Source organism: Balaenoptera borealis (genome assembly GCF_965194805.1).
Source record: "Balaenoptera borealis genome assembly, chromosome: X".
Lineage (NCBI taxonomy): Eukaryota > Metazoa > Chordata > Mammalia > Artiodactyla > Balaenopteridae > Balaenoptera > Balaenoptera borealis.
The window spans coordinates 124,973,338-124,995,967 of record NC_138881.1 but is presented as its reverse complement, the minus strand read 5'-3'; the positions used below and the strand labels follow the sequence as shown (position 1 = coordinate 124,995,967).

The window sequence follows — 22,630 nt, the reverse complement described above, 5'->3', positions numbered from 1 at the left end:
GTTTAGTATTCGGGATATATAAAGAACCCTTAAAAATCAACAATAGAAAGACAAACACCCCAATTTTAAAATGAGCAAAGGATCTGAACAAATATTTCTCCAAAGAAGGTAAACAAATGGCCAGTAAACACATGAACAGTGGATTGACATCAGTGGCTATAATGAAAAAGACAGGAAATTACAAGTGTTGGTGAGGATGTGGAAAAATTGAAACCCTTATATATTGTTGGTGAGATTGTAAAATGGTACAACTACTTTGCAAAAGTCTGGCAGTTCCTCAAAATGTTAAACATAGTACCACCATATGATCCAGAAATTCCACTCCTAGGTATCTACACAAGAGAAATGAAAGCTATCCCTGCACAAAAAACTATATACGGATATTCATAGCACCTTTATTCATAATAGTCAAAAAGTGGTAACAATCCACATTTCAATCAACTGATGAATGATACAATGGATTATTTGGCAATGAAAAAGAATGAAGTAGTAATCCAGGCTAAAACATAGGTGAAACTTGAAAATATTATGGTAAGGGAAAGAAATCAGTCACAAAAGGCTGCCTATTGTATGGCTGCAATTATAGGAATGTACAGAAAAGTCAGACCCATAGACACCTAAATCAGATTACTGGTTGCTAAAGGCTGAGGGTGAGGAGAAATGGGGAATGGCTGCTAATGGTTTCTTTTGGGGGTAACTAAAATGTTCTGAAATTAGGTAGTGGTGATGGTTGCACAGCTCTGTGAATATACTACAAAGCACTGAATTGAACACTTTAAATGCATTTTGTGGTTATGTGAACTATATCAATAACGCTGTGTTCAAAAAACACAATACCATTTACAATTGCTCCAAAGAAAATGCAAAGTAAATCTAAGAAAATGTGCACAGAATCTGTATCCAGAATATTAAAACTGCTTATGAAAGAAATGAAGATCTAAATAATGAAGAGACACACTGTGTTTATTGATTAGAAGACTCAACAGAGTAAATATTTCAATTGTCCTCAGATTGATCTACGATTTTAATGTAATTCCCATAAAAATCTCAGCAAGATTTTTTTTTTTTTGTAGCCAAGACAAGCTTATTCTAAAATTTATACGGAAAGGTTCAGGTCCCAGAATAACACAATTTTGAAAAACAAGAATAAAATAGGAGTCACTGTACCTGATATCAATGTTTATTATATAAAAAACATTAATCAGGAGTGTGTGATATTGGCAGAAGAATAGGCACATAGATTAATAGAGCAGAAATAGACACACGCAGATGTGCCCCATTAATTTTTGACAAAGATGCAAAAGTAATTCAATAGAGGGACAGCCTTTTCAACAAATGGTGCTGGAGCAACTGGCCTTCCATGGGCAAAAAAAAAAATGAACCTCAATCTAAATCTCACACCTTGGGCTTCCCTGGTGGCGCAGTGGTTGAGAATCTGCCTGCCAATGCAGGGGACACGGGTTCGAGCCCTGGTCTGGGAAGATCCCACATGTCGCGGAGCAACTAGGCCTGTGAGCCAAAGCTACTGAGCCTGTGCATCTGGAGCCTGTGCTCTGCAACAAGAGAGGCCGCAATAGTGAGAGGCCTGCGAACCGCGATGAAGAGTGGCCCCCGCTTGCCGCAACTAGAGAAAAGCCCTCGCACAGAAACGAAGACCCAACACAGCCAAAAATAAATAAATAATTAATTAATAAATCTCACACCTTATACAAAAATTAACTTGAAATAGATCACAATCTTAAATGTAAAATGTACGGCTATAAAACTTTTTCAAAAATGAGAAAATCTTGGTGATGTAGGGCTTTATGAAGAATTCTTAGACTCAACAACAAAAGTATGGTCCATGAAACAAGTTCTCTGCGAAAGAACCTGTTAAAAGAATGAAAGGACAAGCTACAGACTGGAAGAAAAAATTTTCAAATAACATATCAGACAATGGACAAGTATGTAAAAAAAATAAAAAGATGTTCCAAGTCACTCATAATTAGAAAAATGCTAATTAAAATTACTGAGGTACCATTTCTCACCTATCAGATTTACAAAAAATTAAAAAGTATAGCAAACATTTTGTTGGCGAAGCTTTAGGGGAAAAGGCACTCTCACGCATTGCTGACAGCAACACAAACTGATAACAACCTTTCCGAAGGGGAATTAGGCAAATACCTGAGAAAACTACCTACGTGTTTACTTTTTGACACACAAATTTCACTTCTAGGAATCTACCCTGAAGATGCACCTCCAACAAAATGAAAAATACATCTGCATGCGGTTGCCTTATGGCATTGCTTGTAATCGCTAAATACGGGAAACAACATACATGCTCAAACATAGGAGGGTGGTCGAATTAGCTACAGTCCATCAACACAGTGCCATACTATGCAGCTGTAATACACGCATGAGGAAGATCTCTATGAATTGATACGGAGTGATTGCTAGGACATACTGTCACATCAAGCAAAGCCCAAAAGAGTATCTATAGTACACTACCTTCATGTAAGAATGAAAGGGGTATAGGAAAATACACAGATACCTGCTCATTTGTGCAAAAAGAAACCCAGGAAAAAGAATGAGGTTAGTTACTTAGAGGGCACGAATGGAAGGTACAGTTTTAACCTTTGGAATTATGTTATTTCACATGCTAAAAAAATTAAAATGAACAAAGATGGCGAAATAAACATCCTCAAAGGAATCGAGACAGAAACATGTGAACTGAACCATATTCAAATGAGCACATGGGAGCAAGGGGGATGAAGAAGTAGCCCAAGTGATTTTGGTAACAGTCTTCCGGCGACACACCCTTAAGCTAAACACAAAAAGAATTCTAAACAAATATTTTACTCTAGTTAGTAGGCTTCTTTTCACAGACTTATGGATTAGCAATTCTGAAACTCCTTTCTGTGTATTCTAGAATTCAGTAAGTAAGTAAATCTATTAGGGATAATAGCTGAGAGATTTCTGTCATGGAAGGGTTTACAAATATGGAAAGGGGAAAAGACAGAACGAACTCTGGTGTTGGACTGGAATTTTGAGGTAACAGTGTGAACTCATGGTTTATAGATAGGTAGGTAAGTGATAGATTACCACAATAATAAAAATGAATAAAATAATAAAATGAAATATTGATGGAGATAATTACTTCATTTCCTAGCTTTGTGGACTGAGAGGGTCTACTAGCAACAGCACTCCTGTAGAAGTGAGCACACACTTAGTTCCCACACTTTGATTTCTAAATACTATTCTCCACCAAAAGAAACTAAGGCTCCTTGGAAAAATGGCTGATTTTTAGGGCTGGAGCAGAAAATGTACAGATGAGCCTGGAGCATCTTGTTGTGCCATAAATTAAGGCCATGCTCAGAGAATGATTAGGGACATGTCAAAAAGACCTAAGAGCCAACATAAAGGGGCTCCCACTGGCCAAACCTGGGACAATTTGAACATCAAAATAAATAACAATAGTCAAGGATCATAACTCACTGAATAAAATCATAATCCATGAGTTCACCTGATATAAATAAAGACATAAGTAAATAAATGATGGCGGAAAGAACACTCTCTTCCAGTAGAAAGCCAAATATAGAAGGGATAATGGAATTAGAAATTCATTATTTGGCAACCAGAATGATAAACTTGCCTCAGGCAAGGATCATTGATGGATGCTAAGCTAGGGAGTGAAACTTTGCAGAGTAGCAATTTATCGACATATTTTCAAAATATATTCCCATAAGATCCTTATTAATTACCAAGGAAAAAACAGTAATTTGATTGTGGAGAAACATGGCCGACGACCACATTAAGCAAGTGCAGAACCTGAATGTAATCATGAGGAAACATCAGACAAACCCCAAATAAGGGACATTCTGCAAAATGACTGACCTGTAGTCTTCACAAATATCAATGATACAAAGATGAACTGAAGAACTGTCTCAGTTTAAAGGAGACGTAAGAGACATAATGACCGAATGCACCATATGATCCTGAATTTTCTTTTGTGATAAAGGACATTATTGAGACTATCACTAAAATCCGAAGAAGGTCTTTAGATTAGATTGGTACCAATGTTAGCTTCCTGATTTTGATCAACGTTCTGTGCTTATGCAAGAGAATGTCTTTATTCTTAGGAAATATACATTCAAGTGTTTTGAGATAAAAGTGCATTGTGTCTGCAATGTATTATCACACAATTTAGAAAAAGAAATGTATGTGTGTGTGTGTGTGTGTGTGTGTGTGTGTGTGTGTGCGGGCGTGTGTGTGTGCGGGCGTGTGTGTGTGTAGAGGGGGGAGTAGATAAACAGAGAAAATGTGGTAAAATGTTAATATTTGTGGAATTGAGTAGAAAGATATTCAGAAATTATTTGAATTCATCTAGAAAAATGGTACAGATCAACCGGTAAGCAAGGCAGAAATAGAGACACAGATGTAGAGAACAAACGTATGGACACCAAGGGGGGGAAAGCAGGGGTGTGGGTGGTGGTGGTGGGATGAACTGGGAGATTGGGATTGACATATATACACTAATATGTATAAAATAGATAACTAATAAGAACCTGCTGTATAAAAAAATAAAAAAGAAATTATTTGTATTATTCTTATAGCTTTTCTTTTGTTGTTTTTGTAAATTAATTAATTTATTTATTTATTTTTGGCAGCATTGGGTCTTCGCTGCTGCGCGCAGGCTTTCTCTAGTTGCGGTGAGCGGGGGCTACTCTTCATTGCAGTGCACGGGCTTCTCATTGCGGTGGCTTCTCTTGTTGCGGAGCACGGGCTCTAGGTGCGTGGGCTTCAGTAGTTGTGGCACGTGGGCTTCAGTAGTTGTGGCGTGCAGGCTTAGTTGCTCCGTGGCATGTGGGATCTTCCCAGACCAGGGCTCGAACCCATGTCCCCTGCGTTGGCAGGTGGATTCTTAACCACTGCGCCACCAGGGAAGTCCCAACTTTTCTTGAAGTCTGAATTTGTCAAGCTAAAACTTAAATTTAAAAAGCTTATAAGTGATCAATCAACCCACCAGAGAGATGGTGTAGACTAGAGGCCTGAGGGCCAACCGTTAGAAAATATTCACAGTTGATGCATGGGTTTACAAGAGGCAACGGGACAGGAGTCTCAGGTACACACAGGCATTCGGGGAATGCTAACTGATGTTTTGATAAATTTCAAGTCAAAACTGGAGCCTCTTCCCAACAAACGACCTGTCTCCAATGACCCTCAAACCCGGCTTAGTGTGGCGGACAACGGCTGGTCCACTGAACTCCCTCTAGGTCCGCATTCAGAACCCAGAACACGAGGCAGAAAAACTGAGAATCCGAGGGCTCATTTCCGGTAGAGCCAACTTGGAGAATGGATGGATGGATGGATGGGTGGATGGATGGGTGGATGGATAGATGGACAGTAGACATATGAGACTTAAGATATAAAAGGCTACTAAATACCCATGGTGAAAAAACTTATGTAAGTTAATGATGATTAGCAATATTAGTTGTTTTAAATAATTTCAGCCCAGTCAGCAAAGAAAGCACTCTATAAAGTATAGTTCATCAGTGACCTGCTAAAATGAGAATGTTTAACTTGAATAGTCTAGTTGTGTGCTTTCCAATATGGTAGCCACTAACCACATGTGGCTACTGAGCACTTGCAATGTGGTTAGTCTGAATTGAGATGTGCCGTAAGTGCAAACTATACACTGGAATGTGAGGACTTAGCATCATAAAACAAAAACTGTGTACAATATCTCAATAATTTTTGGACTGGTTACATGCTGAAATCATAATTTTAGATAGATTGGGTTAAATAAAACATGTTATTCAAATTAATTTCATGTTTCTTTTTTACTTTTTTAATGTGGCCACTAGAAAATTTTCAATTGTATATGTGTGGCTCGTATTTATGGCTTGCATTATATTTCTAGTGGGCAGAACTGGCCTAGTTGATAAATGGTTTTGCAAGTTTTTGCTCAAATCTTACCGTCTCATCAAGGTCCTTGCTGGCCACCCTATTTAAAAGTGTACCCTTGAGGTAAAAGACTTACACTCTGAGAACTCAACACTCAATAGAACATTGATAAATGAAATTGAAGATGATTCAAAGAAATGGAAAGATATCCTATGCTCTTGGATTAGAAGAATTAACATTGTTAAAATGGCCATACTACCCAAAGCAATCTACAGACTTAATGCCATCCCTATCAAATTACCCATGACATTTCTCACAGAACTGGAACACATAATCCTAAAATTTATATGGAACTGCAAAAGACCCAGAATTGACAAAGCAATCATGAGGAAAAAGAACAAAGCTGGAGGCATAACCCTCCCAGACTTCAGACAATACTACAAAGCTACAGTAATGAAAACAGTGTGGTAGTGGCACAAAAACAAACACATAGATCAATGGAACAGAATCGAGCCCAGAAATAAACCCACACACCTATGGTCAATTAATTTTAGACAAAGGAGGCAAGACTATGCAATGGAGAAAAGACAGTCTCTTCAGCAAGTGGTGTTGGGAAAGCTGGACAGCCGCATGTAAATCAATGAAGTTAGAACACACGCTCACACCATACACAAAAAGAAACTCTCAAAATAGCTTAAAAACTTAAATATAAGACATGACAGCATAAAACTCCTAGAAGAGAACATAGGCAGAACACTCTCTGACATAAATCGCAACAATATTTTTTGGATCTGTCTCCTAGAGTAATGGAAATAAAAGCAAAAATAAACAAATGGGACCTAATTAAACTTAAAAGCTTTTGCACAGCAAACTACAAACAAAATGAATTGGAATGGGAGAAAATATTTGCAAGCAATGTGACCAACAAGGGATTAATCTCCAAAATATACAAACAGCTCATACAGCTCAGTATCAAAAAAAAAATCCAATCAAAAAATGGACAGAAGACCTAAATAGACATCTCTCCAAAGAAGACACACAGATGGTAAACAGGCACATGAAAAGATGCTCAATATTGCTAATTATTGGAGAAATGCAAATCAAAAGTACAATGAGGTATCACCTCACACCGGCTAGAATGGCCATGATCAAAAAATCTACAAATAATAAATGCTGGAGAAGGTGTGGAGAAAAGGGAACCCTCCTACACTGTTGGTGGGAATGTAAATTGGTGCAGCCACTATGGAGAACAGTATGGAGGTTCATTAAAAAACTAAAAATAGAGTTGCCATATGATCCAGCAATCCCACTCCTGGGCATATATCCGGAAAAGACAAGAACTCTAATTTGAAAAGATACATGCACCCCAATGTTCACAGCAGCACTGTTTACAATAGTCAAGACATGGAAACAACCTAAGTGCCCACTGACAGATGAATAAATAAAGATGTGGTATATATACACAATGGAATATTACTCAACCCTTAAAAAAAGAATGAAATATTGCCATTTGCAGCAACATGCATGGACCTAGAGCTTATCATACTAAATAAGTCAGACAGAAAGACAAATATCATGTGATATCACTTATATGTGGAATCTAGAAAAATGATACAGATGAGCTTATTTGCAAAGCAGAAACAGACTCACAGACATAGACAACAAACTTATGGTTACCAAATGGGAAAAGGGTGGGGGAAGGATAAATTAGGAGTATGGGATTAGCAGATAAACTAACATATATAAAATAGACAAGCAACAAGGTTCTACTGTATAGCACAGAGAACTATCTTCAATATCTTGTAATAAACTACAATGGAAAAGACTCTGAAAAAGAATAGTTGCTGTACACCAGAAACTAACACAGCATTGTAAATCAACTATACTTTAATAGAAAAAAAAAAAAAAGTACCTCCTAAGGAGAAAAAAAAAAGTGCACCCTGACGCGACATCCCCCAACTCCCTTCCCTGATTTATTTTGCTTCAAGACACATCACCTCAAACATACTATAGTTTTTACTTATTAATCTTGCCTATTGTTGGTCTCCCCCACTAGACTATCATCCATGAGGCTTTTTGTGTTTTGTTCACGCTTGTATCCATGACACATCATTAACTGGCATAAGTTCTTTCACCTTGGGTATTTTTTTTCAATTTATTTATTTATTTATTTTTATTTTTGGCTGTGTTGGGTCTTCGCCGCTGTGCACGGGCCTTCTCTAGTTGCAGCGAGCAGTGCGCGGGCTTCTCATTGTCGTGGCCTCTCCCGCCGCACAGCACGGGCTCCAGGCGCACAGGCTTCAGTTGTTGTGGCTCACGGGCTCTAGAGCGCAGGCTCAGTAGCTGTGGCGCACGGGCTTAGCCGCTCCGCAGCATGTGGGATCTTCCCGGGCCAGGGATCAAACCCGTGTCCCCTGCATTGGCAGGTGGACTCCCAACCACTGCGCCACCAGGGAAGCCCCACCTTGGGTATTTAGTAGCCTTTTACATCTCAACTCTCATGTATCTGCTTATTCTTCCTTCCATCCATCTGTCCACCCATCTATCCCCATCCACCCATTTTCCAACAGTGCCTGGCACATAGTAGACACACACACAAAATCTTTGCTGAATCAATCTTTCAGAATGACTTCTGACCAGTTCCTGAATTGACCAGCATCCAAGTTCCAGTTTCATCCTGACCCCGCCTTTCCTGCTGTTCAAGTGGCAGAGGAGACGCAGCCCCATGCGCCCTCCCCCCCGCCCACCTGAGAAGGTCCACAGGAGACAGGAGGGTCTTGGGCACTGCCCTCCTTTCCGACCTCCCTTTTTGCTTTGATTTCAAGGCCAAAGCTCTTTAATCTGTGTGAGGGGGAGGGAACAGATACATTTTTCCGAAAGGCAGACAGCCATCAGGAACTATGTGGGCAGAGAAGCACATATACTTAAAAGTGCCAGAGCATTTCTTTTTTTTTTTTTTGGACTTGTCTCCCTTCCTCTTTCAGACAATCACTGAATTTTACCACTAGAAAAGATTTAAAGGTAATATACTCCACTGGTCAAATCATATTCTCCAAATAGAACAATCCAATCCAATGAGAGGAAAATCTCAGAGAGTCCGCCATCCCTCTAGCCAGCCCCTCATTGTAGCCAAGGGAACCACGGGGCCCAGAGAGGGAAAGGGACTCATCCAAGGCCACACAGTGAGGCAGCAGAGCTGAGCCTGGCACCCAGGCTGCCTCCCTCCCAGACCAGGCCCTCCCGGACTCTGCATCCCCACACAGGTCCTATTCCAGGACAGAGGGGGTGGTGGCCTGGCCCAGACAAGAGGTGGTTGGGCCGGGACCAAGAGAAACAGTCCCAGAGCTGGTGGCCGTGTGGGGATGAGCGGGCAGCTTTTGTCATAAGCACCCCATGAACCACAGGTGGCCAACACATTTCTGTGATTTGAAAACAAACAAATACGCCAACTTGGCGAGTACTATGGTGCAAAAGCTTCTTCTAGACAAGACAAACTGTTACTCATTACAAAAATCAGGGTGGGGTGGCTTGTTTTTTCATAGTGAAAATTAGCAAGTATGAAGTTTAAACGAAAACATCCTATATGTTTAAATTAAAATCATTTCAAATAATAAGCCGCCAACGACCACCCCTCCAATTATTAAAAAAAAATCTGGTTTATTTAAAATTAAGGGCAACAAAGGTATTTACTTTAGCTGAGACCAACTCGGATGCTGGGGGCAGAAATGGGGACAAAAATCCCTTTTTTGGTAAGCTGCTATCTGATTGCTAGAAATGAAAATCTCTGTCCTTCATTCTGCTGACTGCAGGCCCATCCCAGCTGGAAGACCGTATGCTTCTTCTGTAAGGGTCTGTGACCTACGGGGTGGGGCAAACAGCCCCCAGGTGGGCTGACAGCAGGAGTGCCTGAGCCCTGGGCCAGCATCCTCATGTGCAAAACCAGGGATATCTAAGGGAACTTGTGGTTTCCCCGTTCTTTGGCCCTACATAAATCCATATCCACTGTTTGTCTTTACCCAAACTTCTGGAAGTGTTGTTGTCTCTGTAACAGTCATAGCCACGACCTACCAAAGTGAAATGAAACCCCACGCTTTCAAGTCTCAGGTCATTTCAAAGAGAACAAATTATGATTTATGCTTTTCAAATACTGTAATTAACTTAGAGTTTAATTTGCAACTCAGAGAATCATGAAATGGCAGAGGGGGAGGAGCCTTCAGACGTCCCTAGTCAATTCCTTCACTGCACAGATGGGGAAACTGAGGCTCCCAGCTGGACCTGGAGCACATGTTGGCCAACCCCCAGGTGAACAGTCTTCCCACTGTGGCACTAGGGACCCTCCCAGACTCAGAAATTTGGATGTAAACAGGGACTCTTCCAAAGGGCAAGGACCAACTGCCATACTTTCCGATTTAAGAAGCACTGTTGTTTCGGTTGATTATGTGACGATGCCTGAAATTGCTGGGTGGCACCTGCTTTCCAGTGACCTGCACAATTCCTTCCCCTCCAGGTTAACAATGAAGCTAAGGCCGAGACACTCCAGCAAAGGACAGGAATGGGCAGCACGCCACATGATGGGCCGGTACCAAACATCCGTGTTCATCATCGTCTCCACTGACCCAGCCCTGGCAAATCTGGCTGCTTTAATGAAAGAAAGAAAGGGTGGGAGGAACACCTCAACCTGTCTGCAAGCCAGCTCGAAGCCAACCAGCTCTCTTCTTTACAAAGGAGAGGGGAAGCCCAAGCTCCTAGCAACACTCTCTCTTCCAAAAGGTTCCTAGCTTGGGGCTGTGGGGAGGGGGAGAAACAGCTCTACAGAGCCGCCGAGCGGCCAGGATCATCGTCTGAGGGTTCCAAAGGGCTTTCCAGACCTGCTACTGACTCTCTCGAGCTGACCCTGATGACTGGAGCATTCCCAGGTGAATCCGATGACGGGCTTGTATTTTTAAGAGGAGAAAGACGCTATTGTGAGGACCCGGAGAGCCTGGAGGGAGCACAGGCCCCACAGGGGCCAAGGACATGTCTTCTTGGCTGGCCCCTGACTTGTCCTGTGACCTTGGGCAAGCACTGAGCCCTCCCAGGGCCTCAGTTTCGCCATCTGTGATTTACGGGCCCTCCTGGCCTTGCCAGGCAGATCCCGCCCAATGCGGCTTCTCTCCAAGGAGAACACGACGCTCTTCTCCCTCAGGACACGGCCCTAGACAGATCCCAGGCAGGTCCACTACCCATCTTTCACCAGGAGCTGGCCAGACTTTTTTGGTGATTTGGGGGGGGAGAGTCAAGGATCCACTTTGGCCTCCAGGTGTGACAGTACTGGACTGTGGAAGACTGAACCCAACCATTTGCCTTCTCAGATCCCGTTTGCTAACTTCCGTGGCAGGCAGACGCGGAGCTCCTCCAGGGCAGGGGGCCGGGGACACACGCCCTGACCCCACTCCAGAGCCAGGGAGGGCTGGGCAAGCAGGACCCCTAACCAGGTGTGGCCTCGGGAGCGGTCTAGATCCCAAGACACACATGCCCTTGCAGGGCCCTCCCAAGCCAGAAACTCTTTTATACTCGTTTGCCTGGGTGTAACTTATGTAAGGTCAAAAGAACGGACAAAAAGACTGTTCACGTCAAAAGAGACCTGCCTTTCTTTTGTTTAATTTCTCAGGCCAAATGGTAAGTCAGCAACCCAAGAGTGTGGCCGAGCTTGCCGTTTCCAAGACGGACTCTCCAACACCATCTAGTTGGAATCTCCCACGATGCCACTGCACTGGGCAGGGCCAGCCTTCTCATATTCCCACCTGACAAGTGAGGACACTGAGGGCAGGTTCATGGACCTGATTAAAATCCCGCAGCTGGCCAACGCCAGGCACCAATGGCAAAGCGCACTGTTCTTCGCACCACAGCACAGCGTTTCTGCCCGTGTGGTAACCAGCGGTGACCCCGCAATCCGGCACAGCCCAAGGCACCATGCTGAGGTGTTCTTAACCTGTCTCGAAGGATCCCTGAGGGAACCATGAATGGGCTTCTAGAAGGGTCTATGAGCCCCTGCAATTAGACGCAACATTGCATATAATTCGCAAAGAAGTCCGTGACCCACAAAAGGCAAAGAGCTGCCCCTGCCCCAGAGAGACAGGAATCAGTTTTGTTATGATCTGGGTCTCAGGAGACCAGCTAAGGTCGGCTTCCCTGAAATCAACCTCAGAAGAGGCTTGGCAGCCAGGTGATCCTGGCCGTGTTCCAATCTCATGGACAGGACCAGCTTTACGTGGGCAAGATGCCACTTGGGGGGGCCCAGAGGCCCTCTCTAACCCTTGAACCCCTCCTACCTGAGCACTGAAGAGCACGTGCTCTCCAAGGCATGGCAACCCTTACGTACCATAATTCAAGTCAGAGGTTCCAGATTCTCCCAAGGAAGGGCTGAGGATGGTGCCTTTGCGGCTAAGGGAGAGGGGACAGGTCTAGGACCCAGGAAGGGAAAAATGGGGGGACTGAACCCAAACGAGTTTGCTCAGAATTTTGCAAAGGGCCAACCCCAAGGCATGACCGAAAAGGCCAGGCAGCCTGTCCTCAGCCATGGGGGGAACAAGGGCTGCTGACTTAGCCCTTTCTATCTGGGTCCCGCCTTCCAGAAAGGATGGGCTGAGGATACTAAGAGAAACAATGTCAGCATCTTGTTTTTGACTCCTGGGACAAAACGTGCTCTAAAAGGCAAAGTGCCTCTCCTTTCTGGGAGGAAATGAAGAGCGATCATGCTTCTCGGCTCCTGAGATAGGGGTGCGAGTGTACGAGTCTGGCTCTCCACGACTGCCGGGCCGGGAGGCGAAGCCCCACAACTGGCTCACCCGCTCGGCACTCTCATCCCACAGGTCTATTTCCCTGCACTTGGAAAGAGGAAGCAAAGGATGCTGCGAAGGCCTCCTGCCCCGGGTCTGAGAAGCCAGACTTTCCAGCCACCCCGGGGTGGGGAACGGGCCTCTGACCGCCACAGTCGCTGCCGCTGTTTGGGGAGGGCTGCTGCTCTGGCGGGGGTGGGGCGCAGGGAGGAGGAGGGAGATCAGCCTGCTTGGAGAACCCCTGTAAGCTTAATCTTGCAATTTCCCTGTCGCTGCGCTCTGAATGGGTTCTGCCTCGGGAGCAGGCCCTCGGGAGGCTCCAATTTGATAATGGCCTCACCTCTACTGAGGGTACAGACCTCACCACCTTGCCCTATTAGCGGGCAGGAAGCGCCTCCAGGCTGCCCTCCTGTGCAGGGCATTAGTCACGCTCCAAAGGCAACACACGGGCCACGTGTCGGGAGCACTGGCTGCCCCAGTGGGACTGATGTGGTGACTCTCCCATATTTTCAGGGCTCATTTTGAGGGCTGCGAGGACCACGATAATAATATACAATCATAGCACATAACCATAATACTCTGTACCCCATCGCTGGGGGATCACTAGAAACAACCAGATTGTTCACTTTCATTCGAACGTCAGCACCATTATTTTAACACTAAGTGTGTCCGATTTGACTCCGTATCCCCCCCAGACGAATTTGAGAGCGGCGGCGAAACGAAATGGCATACTTCTTTGAGCTTTTGTTACAACATGTTTGTGCAGCAAACTGCGAAGAAAATGTAGTAATTAGAGGTAAAATTAATCCTTGACAGACAAGCAGCTTAGAAACGCCCTCCGCCCCAAACCCAGCATAACGCACGCCAGTCTTTGAGAATTAGACACGCAAAGCATGTGACGCTGGCAACTGCACCGAAACTACTCTCCCACTTAAAATTCCGAGGTCGGCGCTGCAACTTCCAGAGACAGATCTTGACACTGAGATCTCATTAAGAGCAAAACCCAAACAACCGTCGCCACTGCCAACAGAGCCCACCCAGCCAAGCCCTCCAAGAGGCTGGCGGCCCAACTCTCTGTCAGCAACTTGAAAACAAGACATGACACACGCCTTTTGGAGGCACCAAAGCCTGGGCCCCAGTCTGATCCTTCATTTACAACCTCCGATTTCAACTGGTTCTAAGCTTTGGCTTCTGATGCCAGCATGGCCCTCCGCCATCCTAACAATGCTAAGCAAAGCACACACTGATCCAGGGCAAATCACGTTACCCCACAATTAAACGTGGTTCTTCTCCACGCGCTGCATCTCCTGTCATATCTGCTCTTCCTCAAAAAGGGAAGCCCGTGTGCCCACAGCATGGGTGCCAAGTGGGCATTCCGGACCCAAGTACTTCACTGAGAGCAGGAGACCGGAGTTCTATCTCCTTAGGGCTCCCCTCACTGTGTCTCCTCAGGCAAGTCGGGCCCCCTCTCTGGGCCCCCGTTTTTCTTTTGTAAAGTCACAGGGCTTTACTCCTCCAGCTTGAAAATTCTTTCAGCATCTGAGTATGTAGGTGCCTTGATTCATCTATGCCAGCTATGTGCAGGAACTCGGGTCAGCTGGCTACTGGGCCCGCGAAAAGGAAGGCAAGGCTGGATCCTCTCCCCCTCGCCCTCCATGTCATATGGGGGTTTCAGGTTCAAACGCTGGACAAAACAGAAAAGCACTGTTAGGGACGGGGGAGGGCGACTCGGGACAACTGGACAGAGGACCCGAGGTTGTCCGAAGCATTCAGGATGACTTGACTTGGTTTTTGTCCTGTCTTCAGTTCCCAAAGGCCCACACTTCCCCTCCAAAGAGGGAAGGCACCAGCCGGGGCCACCAGGCCCTTCCGACGCAGATGCCATTCACTATCTCAGGTCCCGCGGCGTCCAGTGGCTTCTTCTGGAATCAGCAGAAATGTGTCCCTGTGGCCTCAAGTCCAGGTACTCCCACAGGTGGAGGAAAGGGGGAAGCACGTGATGAAATCCCACGATCGGCCCCATCCTCCTCTGGGCCTCGTGGAACAATTCTCAGTCTTAAGAAAGTGGCATTTCCCAAACCGCACTTAATGGTTATTTACTGGGCAGAGCCAGCAGCAGGGCACACCGGGAGGGGAAGGTGGCTGGGACCCCACTTCGAGGCTGGGACTGGGCTGTATGTAAAGGGGCGCTGTGTGCGCCAGGGTCAGAGGGCAGCCGGGGTGGGACTTAAGCCCTGTCTCTGGAAGCCTTCACTCTGCAGAGCCCACAGTCAGCAAAGCCCCTCGCTATGCCTCACTCCGGGGGAGCTTTCTGGGCTGTGACAAGTCTGATTGCTTTGGAAATTATGAAGAGGTCAGATGTTAGGTGGGGGGACTTGAGGCCCTAAGGAAACTGGAGAGGTTCTGTGAATGGGGAGAAAAAAGAAAGCAATGGGGTGGGGGAGGGAGGGAACCCTAACTTTTTGCTTCCATCCTCTCCCCTGGAAGAAAATGCTCCTGGGGCTTCAGTTGCCCAGGCTGGTCATTTGTGAGCAGGACCCCACTGGGACTGTGCATCGAAATCGTCCCAGGTAAACCGTGTAACACAAGCCACGCCCCTCATCCCCACAGGGACCCGCCCCAGACTTGCTGCCCGAGGGCTCCCCGCTGTTCCTCCTTTGCTACATTTGCAGATGAAATGATGACACAGTGATGACAGAAACAAGTAATAAGCACTGCCATAAAACCCCGTCAGGTTCATACAGATTTATGAAGTTTCTCTCCTCAAAGTCCGGAGGATGTTTCAGGACTCAATGTCTGAAAAATCAGACTGTTCCAACTGAGCTTCGTGACGCCGCTTTCCTGCCGTACAGTTGACTGCTGCTGCCTAGGTTACCTCGGTGGCTGGCGTTGTGAGAGGTGTATGATGGGAATTGGTTTATTGTGCTGATCCATAGTAACTGACTCCTGTTCCCCCATCATTTATCTCCCTCCCCAGCACATCTGGGTCGGTCTATTCACACTCTCAGCATTCTATCTGCTCCAACAAACACTCAGCCTTTTCTGCTTGGATAAGGAGATTTTTTAGTTACATCCATTATACGTGTATCAACATTTATGGCAGCAAGATAATTGCCAAAGAGCTCAGAGGATAAAAGGTCCTCCTTCATAATGTCTACCCCCCCCCATCCGTTAAAAAAAAATCAATATTAACGTCAAGCAGGACAGTGGCAGATTCTTGCATGGCTGCTGCGTCCTCCAAGTTGGTAATGTGATTTTTAAAAAATACCCAGGTGGACTAGGAAGAAACGGTTCAGCACTGAGTTCAGAGCCCGCACTCCAGTGGGGCACGTGTGTGGAGACGGAAGGCCTTTTTGTCCTTGAAACCTTTGCTGAATAACTGCAAAGCAGCAAATCTGTTCTACATTAGATGAGTCCTTTGGAAACATGCCAGTCTAATTTCAGAGAGTTTGGATCCCGTTAACTGGAAACCAACCCGATGATGAGAAGGCCTGCCGTCAGTAGGTCCTGAGACCACCGGATTAAGGGTACCGAACAGGAAGCCCTCAGGGTTGCTTCCCAGCCTCCACCATCCAGGCTTCTGGGTTAGATGTTCACATGGGTGAAAGATACAGAGAGGGAACAATTCCGACTTCTATGTTGTTTGGATTGGCCTTCTGTCCTTTTTTCCTCCTCCCTCTTCTCGCTGCCCCTCAAAATCTCAGTCCCATTTCTTTATCAATCTAGCTGCTTTCCCCCACAGCATTTCATTTTCCCAGAAAATGACTATTTCATTCACAAATCACAGTATGTTAGAGCTGGAAGGGACTCGGACTCCGAGGTCACGGTGGTAGGGGGACAAGGAGGGAGGACTGACTTGCCCAAGACCACTGTGCTAATTAGTTGGGAGACTGTTCTAGAACACAAGTTTCTCAGCTCCTAGGCTAATTATCTCTCCGACGCAGCGCTGCAGAAAGAAAAAATCAGAATCGTAAAAAAAGTTTACTGCAGATAGGAAGCCCCCTTAAAGGAGGAGAGTGATTCTACTGTCAGAAGGACCACTTGCCTTAAGATCAGTTTCTGCCCATTTCAGAAGCCTAAACAGCAATTGAGTTTCCTAGGGATGATCTATTAACAGGTGCATTTTAAGCCTTTAGGTGATCCACTTAAAAGGGAAAAAAATGATATTAAATGTGCTGGCCAAGCTTGACAAAAATCCCTTTCCTTAGTGAAAAGAATCAACAACAGTAAATCTCCTACCTTAAGATGCAATGAATGTATGGCCCCGCTCCCACCCAAGCAACAGGCTATTTCCTGGTTGAGTTTAAAAATTCAATGACGCTCCTGTTTCAACCCACACATCTGTGTCACTGTCAGCGTCAGTGGCAGGAAAACAGACGAAGTCACCCTTTGCTAATGATTTCCTAACATGGAATTTCCTCGTATCTCCTCAAGCCTTTCTTCTTCCAATGCCAAACTGTTTTTTTTTTTTCCCCCTTCTCAAACACACTGTACTGAAGGAAAACTGAAAATGGTCACAGCCGGAAGAGGATGATTTTTAAGGAGATCTTATAAGGAAGAGCTGCAGCTCTTTGTGATATTTTTTAGGGGTGGGGAGAGAACTGCTAGTTTTTCTAAAGCCAGTACCAACAAAACAGACTTCCTCCTGGGCATCTGGGAATCTCTCAGTCTGGCTCTCTTTCCCTTTTCCCGCCTCCTTCCCAAGTTCCACTTTGGGCAACGTTCGTACATCAGTGTGGAAGGAAACACACTCAAACGCTGGAGGCACGCGTGGGGTGAGGCCAAGGCAGCCCTCAGGGCAGGGGACCAGCTTTGGAGAACTACCAAAGCACAAAGCAATATAGGAGCCCATCACGTTTCTCCTCTGGAGAATATCCTATTTAATATGCAAACTGGTCATCAAGAGAAAAGAGGGCTGTTACTTTAAGGGGAAGACGCTGATTAGCTGCTCTGGCTGGCAGCAAACAGCTGGTCTGTCCGGCAGGTTCAAGGCCATTTCAGCTTCTCTCTTATGGAGGCACCATATGTTCCATCTCGCACATCAGCAGCTTTATTTTCCAATGATCTTGTTCCAGAAGGGAAGCACAAAGGGGGAGGAGAAGGTAGAGCCCACAGTTTACCCTTTGAGTACTTTCTTGTGGTTTTAGATGCAGTTGGGATGTGTGTGTTTCGAGGGTGGGGGGAGTGAACGCTTCCCCTTCTGTTCCAAAGACCAGAGAACAAATGTTCGACCAGCACTTACGAATACCCTCCAGAGATCGGAGGAGAGCGCAGTAGGGGAAAGATATGTGAAACAGCACACACACTGTGTCGCCGGGAGATTAAATGGGAAGAGGGGGTGGAGCTGGCGAGAGACCGGGAGGAATTTGACTTCGCTCAGGAGACCTACCAGTCGAGTTTGGGCCCCGCCCACTTCTCCTTATTTGTCAATTTTTCTTATTGTCAGTATTCCCCTTCCGAACAAACTTTACAAGTAGAGAGGCGGACCGGTCCGGGGGGCGGGGGCGGGGCCGGCCAGGCCGACAGGCTGGCTAAAGGTTACTCCAAACATTATGTTTAACATTCCTCCGCGCAAGCCCGAGTTCCCGCAAGTTTGGGGGGCAGGGCAGGTGTAAGGGATAGGGGCCGGCTGAATCCTCACTCCAGCTAATGCCGGGAACCCGTGGGTCCTGGACACCCCCAAATGCAGGGCCTTGGCTCCGTCAGAGGCGGTAGGCTGACGCACGTTCCGGAGGTGCATCCTCGTCCCTACCGCCTGCCGAGCTACACGAGCCTCGGAGGTGGCAGTTCCAACGCCCTCCCTCCGTGCAAACAAAGAGGCCCCGCGGAGCGTTTGAGCCCCTGTGTAGGGGGTTGGGGGTGGCAGGAGGGCGCGGGAGGAGGGAGGAGTGCAGCCGCGGGGTGGCGTTAGCCTCAGAGTCGCCGCCGTCGTCCCAGCCGTCGTCTTGGCCACCGGCAGGTGCGACAGCCGCCCTGAGTCTAGACGGCGAGGGGCGCGGGCTGCAAAGCGAAACCGAGGAAAGAGCGCCCCCTATGCCCGCGCCCGGCGACCGCAGCGGCGAGCGGCGTCTGCCCAACCCGCCGAGCGTGCGCCGCCTCTGGCCTCCGCGCCGGCCCGCTAGCCGAGCCGCCTGCCCAGCCGTCCGGGCCGCGGGGGCCCTGGGTGTCCACCGCCCGGCTGCCGGGCGCGCTGCAGGCGCCAGGAGCCGGGGGCTCCCCACGCCTTCTGGGGTTCCCGCGGAGGGGCTTCGAGACTCAGCCTCCTCCCCACCGCCTACACTTGCCCTCCTGTCCCGGGCGGCTCGCCCCCGCCCCCTGCCTCTGCGTCCCTTTCCCCTTCCCTCTCTCCAGCCTCCAGGGAAACAAAGGGGCTTTTTATAAAGCGGATTGTCGGCGGCGGCAGCAGCGGCGGCGGGGGTGGGAGGAAGGAGAGAATCTATAAAGACAAGAAGAGGTGGAGTGGGGGAAGAAGCTGCGCGGCCTCCGGGAGCCCCGAGCGGCGGCGGCGGCCGGGAAGCCCCAGCGGGAGCGAGGCCGACACCACCCGGCCCGTGGGCACCCGGGAGGCGGCCCGCGCCTGCGGAGGGCTGGGCTGCCCCGCTGCGATGCTGCCCTCCGGCTTGCCGCAGCCTGGGAACGGGATCGCCCGGCCGCGGGGCCCGGGCCGGCGGGGGCGGCGCGATCCCCGCGGGGGTCTCCCCCGGGAGACTCGGGCCCTCTTCCCAGCCAACTCTTTCGAAATTGCTCAGGCTCGGGGAGACTTTGCGTCTTTGTTCCAGCGCGACCGCCTCTCGTACGCCCGGCTCGCTCGCCCTCACAATGTCCCGGAGCTAGCCTTGGTTGGCTACCCGCAAAGGGCACGTTCGCCGTGGGGCCGGCGCCCTGGGGCGGGGGGGGGATTCCTCCTGCTGCCAAAAATCGACAAGCCACCCCAGCAAGTGGAGTCGCTTCTCTCCACCTCCCTCAGCCATCCTGTGCTCCCGCCCGCGCACACTCTCCCACCCACACTCGGGGTGTCCCGCTCGGCCGCACCCAGCTGCAGAAGCGCGGCGGGGCGAAGCCCCCGGCCCGAAGTGCGTCTGTTTGCTCAGGTTCCGACGACTTCAGGGCAGTTTACTGCAAGCTAATCCTATTAGTGTCTGCTCAGTCCGAATTTAATCACGGAACAAAATAAGACCGTATGGCTAGCTTTCCAAGCAGCTTCGGACACGCTGCATCGGGACGGAGCCTGGCCGAGCCAACTGGCCGTGAAAAGTATTTGGCGGCGCTCCGGGGGGCTTCCCGCCCGCCCTCGCTGGCGCCGGGCGCCGGGCTGTGCTGCCGCTCCGAGGCCTGGGAGCTCGGGGCGCGGGGGCGCCGGGAGCTCCGGGCAGGAGCCCAGTCGGGGCTGCCTCGAGCCGCCAGCTCTGCTCGGGGCTGCTCTCCAGAGGAGAATTTGGCAGGGGAGGGAGCGAAAGGCGGCGGGCTCGGCGCGCGCACACTCCACACTCCCGCTCGGTGGCGGCAAACTGGGTACGGGTGGGGTTGGGGGAAATCCTGCGCCCAGCGCCCACTGCCGACTGGCCCGAGCTCTGGGAGCCGGTATGCGAAGGCAGCGTCGCCGATGGCATCCGGGCTGCGAGCGGCCCGGGGTGCGTCGGGTCGGAGCGGGAGCCTACCGGTAGCCCGGCGCGGCCGGGGGAGCCCTCGTGGCCCGCGCCCCTCTGCCTTCCCTCCTCGGTACTCGACTGCCCCTGCCCGATTCCAGAAGCCCGGCGGGCGCCGGGGTGCAGGCACAGGCCACAGTCCCGGGCGATGCGAGCTGCGCTCGGCTCGGCCCAGCCAGTCCGAGAAGGGGGCGACCACGCGCAGCGCCAGGTGGGCCGTGTGCTCTGAGCAAACTTCGGGGTCCCTCGGCTCTCGGTATCCCCGGGCCCCCGCTTCTCCGCGACGGGGACCACAAGTGCGGGCCACAAGTGCAGCCCGGCGCCCCCAGACCAGTCGGACCTCCCGCGCCCGCCCTCAGCCTTACCGTGCTGCGGAGCTCCCGCGGCGGCGGCGGCGGCGGCGGCGGCGGGGGCAGTGCCCGAGGGGCGGGCGGCCACCGGCGCGGGCAGCCTGGCCTCCGGCGCCCGCCGAGCGGCCCGGCCCGATTGCAGATCACCTCTGGCTAGCGGCCGGTGCCCCCGCGCCCGCCCGCGTCCGGCCGCTTCAGCTCGCAGCCAAGTTCATGCCGGCGGCGCTGCAGCGGCGGCCTCAATCTGCTCGCTCCATTCCCACCGCCCGGCTCCGCGCCGCGCGCCCGGAAGGTGGAGTTTCGGGGGTTTAAGTTACTGATAGGCATTTCTCACTGCTGTGTCACTCGGGGAGGAGGAGACACGCACGCCGCACACTCACACACCCTCACACTCGCGGCGACGAGCGGCTCTGGCCTTAAAGGGGAAGCCACGCCGCCCCGCCCGCGACCCCGCCGGCCCCGAGCCCCGAAACGCCGAGTTTCCAGGCCTGGAGGGGGCCGGGGTTAGCAGAAGCGCGGCGGCCGCCCGAGGGGCCTACCGGGCCCTCCGGTCACTCTTTAAAAGGGAAAGCGACCGCAGGCTGGCTTCGCCACGGTTGCCTCGTTTCTCCACTCAACTCGAGCCAGGGCAGCCGGGCAGCAGCGGGAGGGAAGGAAGGGGCACGGGCGCACTCACCTCGGTGGCTCCGCACGCAGCGGGAAGCGGTCGGTGTTTTAGGTGGCAGGTGGCCCGCCTAGACGGTGCGCTGCTGGCGAGAGGCGACAGCGGGGTGACCGTGCGCCCCCGGGCACGAGCGGATGGAGCTCGCCCGAGGGCGGCAGGCGGAGCCCCGCGCGCTCGGGAAGCCGGCTCACGGCAGGTAGACTTCCCGCTTCTGGGCCGAGCGAGCTGGTGAGCGGCGCGCGCCCCTGACGGACGCGGAACGAGCAGGGAGAGCGGGAGAGCCGGCGCTCACCGGCGACAGGGTCAGAGAGCGCTCCAGACGGACCGAGACCGAGGGAGACGAGAGACAGGGAGAGACCGGATCCCAGAGAGGCCCTGGCGAGAGAAAGAATGAGAGAGATGGCAGCTCCCCGAAGGACCCCGGATCGTCACCCGGACCGGGGCGTCAGCGTCAAGTAGCCAGTTCCATTCCCTCCTCCCCCTTTTCCCGTCCTCGGCAGACACCGACCTCGAGCAGCGGCCGGGCCTCCTCCCCCTCGCCCCGGAAGGGTGCTCACCTTCCGTGGGCGGCTGCGGGCCGAGGAGCGCCGGTCTCACGGCCGCCGCGTCTGCCCGCTGGCTCCCGCCCAGACGGCCAAGGCGACCCGCTGTGACGGCAGTGGGGACCAGGGCTCTCAGGTGGCGACTGCCGAACTGCACCCGCCCCGCTCCTGGCCTAGCGGCCCCCCTCCCCCCCACCGGGCCCCCCGCCGGGCCCCCCGCCGGGCCCCCGCCCCCTCCTCCTCGTGCACTCCCCCGCCCCCCGCCCCCGCCCAGGTGCAGACCCTGTCTGTGCCGCCCGCCGAGGAGCCCGGGCGCGCCAGCCAGTCTCCCGCCTCCCTGGCCTCGGGCCGGCGGAGCCCCCACGGGAGCTGGGCCGGCCTGGCCTCTCGCAGCGCGGGGTTATCCCGGGGCAGACACCTGCGGCTTCTGCAGGAACACGGGTTCCTCGTGAGATGCCCGGCGGCGAGCCGGAGCGCGCCGTCCTCCCTCTGCCTGGGCGCCGAGGCCGGTGGCTCCTCTCCCCGTCTCCCCGGGGGCTGGCCCGCGCCCCTCCTCCGGGGTCCCCAACCGGGCCGCGTTTCCTAACCTGCGCTTCCCGGGCGGCGGCAGGGAGCGAGCTCAGCTCGCGGACGCCGCGTCCGGCCCGACAGCAGCAGCGCCGAGCGCAGCCCCAGAGCGGGCTCCGGGCTCCCGCCTGCACCTCTCAGGAGCGACCTGTCACCAGCA

The 22,630-nt window shown here is 50.7% G+C and overlaps 1 protein-coding gene across 8 annotated transcripts in view; it reads right to left on the bottom strand.

Moving 5' to 3' along the window:
• The window catches only part of MAMLD1 (mastermind like domain containing 1), a 113,633-nt gene extending 92,167 nt beyond the window's left edge, over positions 1 to 21,466 (bottom strand). For 2 of the 8 annotated variants that reach the window (XM_082376058.1, XM_082376061.1), the window contains exon 1: positions 20,713 to 21,350. The gene's annotated coding sequence lies outside the window, so the exon portion shown is untranslated. The other 6 variants (XM_082376059.1, XM_082376063.1, XM_082376062.1 and 3 more) reach the window with 6 other exon arrangements.
• Between the last annotated feature and the right edge of the window lie 1,164 nt (positions 21,467 to 22,630).